This window comes from Peromyscus maniculatus, chromosome 6 (assembly GCF_049852395.1).
Source record: "Peromyscus maniculatus bairdii isolate BWxNUB_F1_BW_parent chromosome 6, HU_Pman_BW_mat_3.1, whole genome shotgun sequence".
Lineage (NCBI taxonomy): Eukaryota > Metazoa > Chordata > Mammalia > Rodentia > Cricetidae > Peromyscus > Peromyscus maniculatus.
The window spans coordinates 6,844,949-6,854,486 of NC_134857.1; the positions used below are offsets into that span (position 1 = coordinate 6,844,949).

General features: G+C 41.6%; 1 long non-coding RNA gene across 1 annotated transcript; it reads left to right on the top strand.

The window, feature by feature from the left end:
* Positions 1-4,890: 4,890 nt before the first annotated feature.
* Positions 4,891-9,117, top strand: LOC143273718 (uncharacterized). Its single transcript, XR_013051904.1, has 2 exons — positions 4,891-5,049; positions 7,444-9,117. It is a non-coding gene; the product is annotated as an uncharacterized LOC143273718 (long non-coding RNA).
* Positions 9,118-9,538: the final 421 nt, after the last annotated feature.

The following is a 9,538-nucleotide window of genomic DNA, read 5'->3' on the forward strand; positions in this document are numbered from 1 at the left end:
ACCAGGGAGCCAGTTTCCAATGCAAGCACATAAGGGTCCTTTAATTCAGGTTCAACCTGGGCCAACGCATGGCAGATGGAAGGAAATGTGGTGGCCATGAGCTCAGGTGTAGAGAGTTTTTATAGGGAAAAACCACAAGCCAAGAATTGGCAACTTAGGATTGGGCAGAAGGGATATGATGCAAGGTGATTTTTTGAAACTATTGGTTTAGACTTTGGGTGCAAAACCACATTTGAAACCATTGGGTTAGACTTTTGGTGGGGAACCACAACCCGCTAAACAAGATTATCTGAACTGCTCAGCAAGATTATCTAGATATCTTCAAGGGCCTAAACTGCAGACAGGATGTCTGCAAGAGGATACTGCTCTGTATCCGTTCCAGTTGTCATGGCACATTCCTGAGGTCCTTTCAGGAACTGAGTACAGCAGGTGGTGTGAAATGGTGGCCCTTACACCACTAGGTTCCACCAAGTCAAAAGCTAAGAATGTCATCAGACAGTATCTCAAGTCTGTAGAAAAATTTCCCCATCTTGATCTAACGGCCTCTCTGATGTACCACAAATTCATTTTAAACTTACCTTGTGTAATAACTAAACAATGGAGGGTGACCTTGACCAGTTGAAGCTGAGGGGCACCACAAAGTCACAACAGACTCACCTCGGAGGTTTATTGTGGGGAGAGCAGGCCATTGTAAAAGTTTGAATGCTAACACCTTGATTTATGACTTTTCTTTGTTCTGTAAAACTATGAAACTACTTCCACATTAGAACATGGAATTTGGGGTAACCCAAATCTGTGTTCCTAGGCCATAGTTACTCAAAATGTTCCTGCATAAACTATCTCTTATTCCCTCTAAGATGAGAGCTATATTTTTTCCGTTGACAATGCTAAAGCTGTTTTAGGGGAAGAAAATCTTTTAGGGAAACAAAATATCTTTCTTCAAACATCACAGGTTAATATGTGGGGAGAAAACAGATAAGGGTGGCTCTCCAGCTCCAGTAACTCCTAAGGCAGCCGTTCTCAACCTGTGAGTAGCCACCCCTTTGGGAGTCAAATGACCCTTTCACAGGGGTCATATATCAGATATTCCGAGTATCAGATATTTACATTACAATTCATAACACTAACAACATTACAGTTAAGAAGTAGCAATGAAATAATTTTGTGTTTGGCTATGGTGATATTTCATTTGTACTGAAATGTGATTTTATTTGTATGTTAATAAAGTTGCCTGGGGGTCAGAGCTCATAACAAGCCATAGCGGAAGTCTGGCAGTGGTGGCGCACACCTTTAATCCTGATCACATGACAAGCAGATCTCTGTGTGTTCAAGGATACAGCCAGCATGGAGACACATGCCTTTAATCTCAATACCAGCCATAGAGACCTAGAGGTCTGTATAGACAGACAGTGACGAGGAGGTCATATGGCTGGGTTTACAACCAATGAGAAGGCAGAACAGAAAGTCAATAAAAAGACAGACACACAGGAAGCAGGTCTCTTTACTGAGGGGAAGGACAGCAGTGGCAGTGAGGGGTAAGAAAGGGTTTTTAGCTCTCAGCTACTGCTCTGACCTCTTGGGCTTTTAACTCTGCATTTGGCTCTGTGTTTCTTATTTTAATAAGACTGTTACATCTACAGTTGGCAGTCACCACAGCATCAGGAAGGTTGAGGACCACTGTCCTAAGGAGTGAGGCTGCTGTGGTCTGAATATGTCTGCCAAGGTCCAGGTATGGGAAATCTGACTCCAGCACAACAATGCCAAGAGCTGGGATCTGTAAGCAGAGTCATGGACAGCACTCTGATCAGTGGGCTGAGATATTCTCCCGGGAGTGGGTCAGTTATAAAGCTTACAGAAGGCTTGGCTTCCTTCTCTCACCAGTTTACATCCACTGGTGTCATGGCTTGGTGCCATCTTTTGACATGGTGAGAAGCCCCATGTTACAGCCATGCACTTTTTTATGCAAAACTTATTCAGTTCGTGGCATTTTACTAATTGAGGCAGAAAATGGAGTAAGACAGGAGAGTAATGGGAAACAGCTATTGCTGATCCTACAGAAGAGCCAGTGGACATCTGGGAGAAGGATGTTCTCCCTCAGAAAGAACAGTCACAATAAATGTCTTTGATATGAAGGTGTTTGTAGTGTTTGATAGAAAGCAGGCAAACCTGAGTGAGGGAATGAGTGTGAGGGCAGGGGCATGTCAGGTAACATGAGTGAAAACACAGAGCCTGTGGGCACTGTCAGAACCATAGCTGGGATCCTAAAGGGTTGGAAGAACCGATGGTAGTTTTGCGTGAAGGAATGAGCGAACAACTGACAGATTCAAAGGTTTATCTGGGGTACTGTTTTAAAAGTAAACACTAAGGAATCCACTTTCCAGTGAGAAGGCCAGTGTGACGATATAGAGAGGTGAGAGAGAGTAAGCTGCATTCGTAATGAGGGAAATATAGAAGAAGTGATTAGATTCTCAATCTATTTTTAGGTAGATCCAATACAATTTTCTAATGAAATTAGGAACAATTACATTTTCATTGTGCAGATGACTATTTAGCTGCAGACCCCTTTCAGCTGGTTGCAGTCCTATGACTAAGGTATAGTCCACAGAAGATGAAGGAAATCCCACGGATTTCTTCTCACCCTTCCTGTTTCTTCCTTTCGTACAAGTTTTCCTAGAACACGAATCCATGCGGAAGAGAGTGCCATCCTATGCACAGTGGAGCAATGAACACACTTTGCTCTATGCTGACAGCCTTGTATAGCGGGATCACCTTCCAGGCTGCAGATGGGAGAAAGGAACAGGCATCTTTTTTTTGTTTAAACTGCTGTTAGCCAGGGTGTTCACTGTGACTGTTTTCTCTCTCCAAACCAATACTGTGAACTCTCCTCAGTCTTTGCTTTCACAAATTTTTTGGTGTATTTTAATTTTTTTATTTATTTATTTATTTATTTATTTATTTATTTATTTATTTATTTATTTTTACCATACCCTCCTTCTTAGGTTTAAAGGTGTCATGGCTGATGTCTTTGCTCTGATTCTTTTCACACTTCTCAAATATTTCATCAGTCTCCTGTAAGACTCGCCTTTTTCCTTTCTGCTGCCCCTGGGGCTTGTTGCTGTTGACTGTCTTCTGTCTGAATTATTTCCCCCATAGGCTCACAGGACTTCAGGTACCAATCTTTAACACTGATTTCCAAACCTTGTTGCTGTCCTGAGGGCTTCAGTCCCAGCTTTCCAAAACCCTGCAATAAATCTCTACCTGGCTACCCTGTCACCTCATATTTAACATGTTCAGATTTGAATTCACATTTCATTCAAACCAGACTCCCCTCTGGTGATCTCTGTGTTGATGACATCATTATTTTCTTTGTCACATTTATATTTTAATACTGTCTGTTTCTTTCTCTGTCATTGCCTGTCATTGCCATTTTAACTGCCGAAATCCCTGCCCACCAAAGATGATGATTCCAATATTCAAAACACCCGGAATTCCGTCTCCTCGACTTGACCAGTGAGAGGCTGGTTTCAGGTCACCTCTGGGAAGCCATCAGCTTGCTGGAGGCAGCTCCCTGGCAACCGTCAAGTTGGTTTGCAGGGACTGTGGGTTAGCAGTCCTGATCTGCTGCCTGCTGCTCTTGTGCCGCCCTGACTCTAGCTCTCTCTCTTTTTTCATGTAATTTCTAGCATGACATCCATGTGCTCCCTTAGATATTTGCCCACATCGCTGTGGTGATGATTGTTTACCACCTCTTCCTATAGATACACTGCCACATTTCCTTCAGGATTCCAACTCATTAAAGTGTTAGCATTATAACACAGTTGGAACGCCTCTACTCTGAACAGTTTAAGAGTGAGGTGCTATGTTTTTGAGGTAGAGTTTGGAGAGCATTTTACCATAGTCCCACTAATTCTGGCTCAACTCTTGGGTCAGAATTTGAAGTCCAGTTGCAAGCCAGTTGTCAATGTCTCACAGAAAATGCTGGAGATGAGAGAGTTGTGGATTTAAGATTTTTTTTTCTTATTTTGGAATATTTGCATATAAATAGTGAGATATTTTGGGCATTAACTCTGTCTAAACTTGAAACTCATTTGTGTTTCAAACAGTGTGTAAAGGTAATTTTATGCAATATTTATAGTACGCCTGTATTTCAGCTGTGGCCAAACAAGGTCAGATGCAGAATTTTCTACTTGTCAACATTAAGATGAAATTCAAAAAGCTTAGAATTTGAAGCAATTCTGAGCTGGGATTTTAGGTTTCAGTGAATTCTCAGTGAATGCCAGCTTTCCGGTTCTTTATTTGACACTGGTGAACATTCACCCTTTGCCATGTTTCATTCTGTGTTAACTCTGAACCCCAGCAGGTCAAAAATAAAACAATTCTCATCTGTACCTCTTTGTAAATGCCCCCATAGTTACCACATTGGTTGAGAACCAGGTTACCATGACTTCGTGCTTTATCATGAGCCTCATACTTTCACCTTTCCCTGAACATTTTCTACAGATTACCCTTAAGAAGCTATTGCTCCAAAGCCTTTCTCTGTTGGTATTATTGACAAAAACTGAATAAACCCTCTTGCTCCATTTCCATGTAGCTAGCTGACTTAAATCTCTAATGCTTGTAGTTACACAACCGGGCAGCAAGCATGTAGCCTTCCAATAGCTTCAGGGTATATGGGACACTCCTGCCGAATGGATCATAACAGGAACTAGGCTACATTTTAGGACCCTCAAGGTCACTTTTGCTGAAAAGCCTGACTCTTCATACAGGCCAGTAGATGTCTAGTCCCAATTAGAAAAGAACAAAAATCCTCCTCTTCTCCATCTTCATAACATGCCTTTCTCCATGGCTGCCCCAGGCTTTGGTACAGATTCTACTCAACTCTGTACAAAGACATGCTGATCATTAGAGAAATGTTTTACCCCAAATTACAGAACACAAGGTTAGCTTGACACACCCATGCCTAGTCTCTCTCTTGCTTCCCATCTTTCAGGTTAAAGACACAGACCAGCCACCATGACTAGAAACTCCAGGTTATGAAACAAATCTAAGGTAATGGCACCAAGTTTCCAGAAACTCTCCAACTCTTCTCCAGAAAGACTGGACCCTTCCTCCCGGCTATTGGCCAGTCTCTCTGTCCTGATTCTTGACTGGTGTCTGTAACATCTAGGCTCCTTCTCCCCATTTCAGCCACTGGATAAAGCCTTCCTTTATCTCCAATACTTGTCTGTCAGACATCAGTTTTCCAGATGAGCTTCTGGACCTGTATCTGCTAACAATGTTACTTTCTGCTCATAAATTTCATATGGTTCCTATTTTCTTATAAATTAATGTTCAATCAAGATTCAAGCTCCTTTTTAGCTTTTTGAGCACTCTCCCTTATTTACTGTGTCATTCTCTCTCTCTCTCTCTCTCTCTCTCTCTCTCTCTCTCTCTCTCTCTCTCTCTCTCTCTCTCGATTTATTTATTTTGTATACAGTGTTCTGCCTGCATGCCAGAAGAGGGTGCCAGATCTCATTCTAGATGATTGTGAGCCACCGTGTGGTTGCTGGGAATTGAACTTAGGACCTCTGAAAGAGCAGCAGGTGCTCTTAACCTCTGAGCCATTTCTCCAGCCCATCATTTCTAAGGTTATTTCTCTGAAATATTTCAAAATGTCTGAGTCCTCTGGCTGCTAGTAACAGCCTATTTTTTGAGGCATAAAACTCCCATTAAGCTTTCTGGCCCTTAAGACTCAGCAGTGGTCCTCCCAGCATGAGATTTTAGTACTCAAGCTCTTTTTCAGCCAGAAAAATATTCACCCACTGATTTATTTACTTTTGCCATACTGGGGTTTTGAACCCAGGGCTTCTCATACAACTAGATAAGCACTCCTCCATGGAATCAAATCTTTATCCCAACTCTTCTTTTCCTTCTTAAACCTGTACAGGAGGTTTGAGAGATGGCTCAGTGGTTCAGAATGCTCACTGCTCTTCCAGAGGATCCCAGGAGAGCTTGATTTCCACCACCCGGGTGGATGGCCTAGCTCCAGGGCATCCAATGGCCTCTTCTGGCTTCCATGGTTACCCACACACATGGCATATACTCACACATAAACATTAACAGACACAAAATAAAATAAAAAGTAATCATCAAAAAAATCCCTACACATATAAATTTATTGTTTGTGAACGTCTTAGTGTGATGGGATAGGTTTGAGCAGGATGAATTTTCCTCCTTTGTGTGCAAACTGATTTTTCTTTTGCTTCAAATTTGATGTTTTAAATATCACTGGCCTAGATATATTGTTCTTTTTGGTTAGCTTATGCCAATAATGTTTTCTTTTCTTTTCTTTTGAACTTTTAGAATAATTTTTTTCTTTTTTTTCTTTCATTTTTTATGTTTTAAGAACGAGAAAGCTCCTGGGATAGAGTGGTTGCTCAGTGAGTAAGAATTTCTGCTGCACATGTGTGAGAACCTTAACTCAGATCCTTAGCATCTACACAGAAGAGGAACAGATAGGAGCAACCCAGGGCTTGCTGCTTGGCCACTGGCCTGGATCCAGGTTCAGTGAGACACTCCAGTCTCAAGGGAAAAGGTGGAGAATGGTAGAGGACACCCGTGTCTTCCTCTGTTCTTTGTACACACAGTCATGGACCAGCATACCCACAAACACAACTGTTACACACACATGTAAAATGCGTGTGAATGGTCCTATGTGTAAAGTATATATGAGCTGGTTGCCATGGAAAGCCTCCACTATTCTTCACATCAGCCAAGGGACAGGATTTTGTGGCTAGGATCTGAATTCATCCACTGGTGAATTTATAGTTGAATAGGCTGTGGGGATGTGAAGCCTAGTTGGAGGAAGTAGTTCACTGGAGGCGTACTTTTGGAGGGTGTTCTAGACTCCCTCCCTCCTCCCACTTCCTGGTTACCATGCATCAGCAGTTTTGTTCTATCCATCTTGGTGGGACACCTCACCTCAGACCCAAAGTATTAGTTACTTTTCTGTTATAGTGATAAAACAGCATGACCATGCAACTTAGAGAAGGAAGGGTCTGTTTATGGTTGCTGTTCCTCCCATGTCTCCCAGTGCATTTGTCTTTCTATCTTTCCTTAAATTTAGCAATTTTGCTTTCACTGGGATCAGTGATTATCTAACAAGTCCAGAAAATGTTTTCTAGACCTCCAAGAAATACTCAATTATGGTTTCCTAAAACAGGCTTTTCAGTCACAGTGGAGAGTTTTCATTTTTCTGGTGCTGCTTCTGCCGTTTCTGCTCTACTTCCCTTTTCTATAAGCATTAGTAATTAGAAGCTGATTTCCTAATTTGTTGACTTTCCTTTGAAATGGGGCCATGTCTTGAATGTAGTCTTAATGCTGGTTTTGAGCTGTGTGGTGGCCAATCTGCTATTCATGATCTTTGTTCATAGTTATGAATCCCCCCCTCCACTGTCTCTGCAGGTTTTGGCTGGCCATCAAAATCCAGAGGAAACTTCAAGGTCCCCAGAACGGTTCCAACATCAGTGCTGTGACGAGAGCCTCTTCAGATTGAAGTTTCATGTCATGGTGTACTGGAAATTTCTCCAGTCCCACCCAGCCCTGCCGTCCCACAGCTGCTTATAAAATAATCACTCAAAGGTTTATATAATTATAAACTGTATGGCCTATGGCCTCAACTTCTGGCCAGCTAACTCTTTCATCTTAACCCATTCCTACTAATCTATATGTTGCCACATGGCCATTGGTTTACCAGTCTGCTGGCACCTTGTTGCTCCTTTGGCAATGGTTCATGTCTCTCCTGACTCTGCCCTTCTTCTCTCTGTATCTCTGCTTAGATTTCCCACCTGGCTTTAAGCTTTCTTGCCAGAGACCAAAACAGCTTTACTTATTATCCACACATATTCACAGCATACAGAAAGACATCCCACAGCATCATCAGACATCAGGTTTGTTTTAAGATCCTTTTGTCTTTTATCTTGAATATGCCTCATTTTCTCAATGAAAACATATGTATCACAATGTCTTCCTCAACAAATACTCAAAACCTATCGTCAATCTGTACTAAACAGGAAGCCTCCCTATGAGGCATCTATCAGAAAGTCTTCTAGCTTTCGGGTGTGGGGTCATTTTTCCCTTCCTTTTACATGGTTATTGTACATTGTGAACACCACACTGTTCATTTCTGTGTAATATTTAGCACAGGAAAAAGCGATTCCTTAGTAATTCTGCCCTCAGTTCTTGAAGCATTGCACTTATTTGCCCTGTAAATGGGTACTATAGGCCCCATATAGGGTACTGCCATCTGTTGTAGTAAGTGAAAGGTACATTTGTTTCTAGATTTGTAATACTGCTTTTATTATTCTAACTTCTTAAGAAACCAAATTTGTCGATTAATATTGTCAGGACAAAAAGCCCCACGTTAGCTACATTAAGGATAAAACCATCAATTTTGTGATACCTTTTACGTTCTCACATTTGAATGGACAATACAAAAACAACCTGACCAGGAGGACTCATCCTAAAGCCGCTTAAATATCCTTGCTCTCGAACTTACCCGATGGGCTTATCAGAAGGTAGTTCAAGTTGAATATGAGCCCCAGAGAGTTTATCATTTTTTTTTAAATGGGTCATGTAGACCCTTTGATCACAAGTCAAAACTAGCAAGATGGTTTGTAGATAACAGAAGTGTGACCCAATACAACTTATTAAGTAAGGCGATGCTCAGAAAACTGAAATGTCTCACCTGACCCAGAAGTTCCTGAAGTTGTGACTTCTTTTGACTTTGTCCTTGTGCCAGTTTTAACCTCGACTGGGTTCCTTCATGGTGGCCAGAGTCACAGTCATGTACCTCTGCTTGGGCTTTTGCAAAGACTGCCTTACTGATAGGAATACAAGCAAAATGTTGAGGGTGTCACATGCCCACTCCTTAAAACTCACCATCACCACAGAAATGGACGGTGCAACCAGCTAGCCTGAGTCACATGGGTTGAAATAGAAAAATAAGCATTCTTATTGCTTTTTGGCTTCTTAAAATGCATATCCAGGGCTGCCCAGTAAGAAACTATTAATATATAACAAGATTTGTAGACTCGAGAGCTGCGTGGGAAGTTTCAAATAAACTTCTTAAACTATGAACGCTTGTTGTAATTATTCTAAAGTCGGGTCATGTTCTCAATGGAATTTGTCTCCTACACTTCCATGGCTAAGGAAGAGCTTTGTCCATCATCTCTGTTCTGTAAAATACCTGGAGCTTTCCCTGGTCCAGATATAACATTGATACGCAGGCACAATCAGAGAAGTTAAAAACCAATTTGTGAACAAACAAGTTGAAGAACAGATTCTCTATGCCTCTAGGTTGTCTTCCTTCTCTGTTCAAACTTAGATCATCAGAAAACAATGGAGCTCTATGCTTACCCTATGGTCTGGGCAAGTGACTTCACAGAATGAAGAGTATGGGCTGTTCTAAGTAGAAGCCCACTTGCTTCGCCAAAGTGTATATAAATTTATTCAGTATTCTTCCCTTTCACGTCAGTGACAGTGACAAATTTTCTTTGAA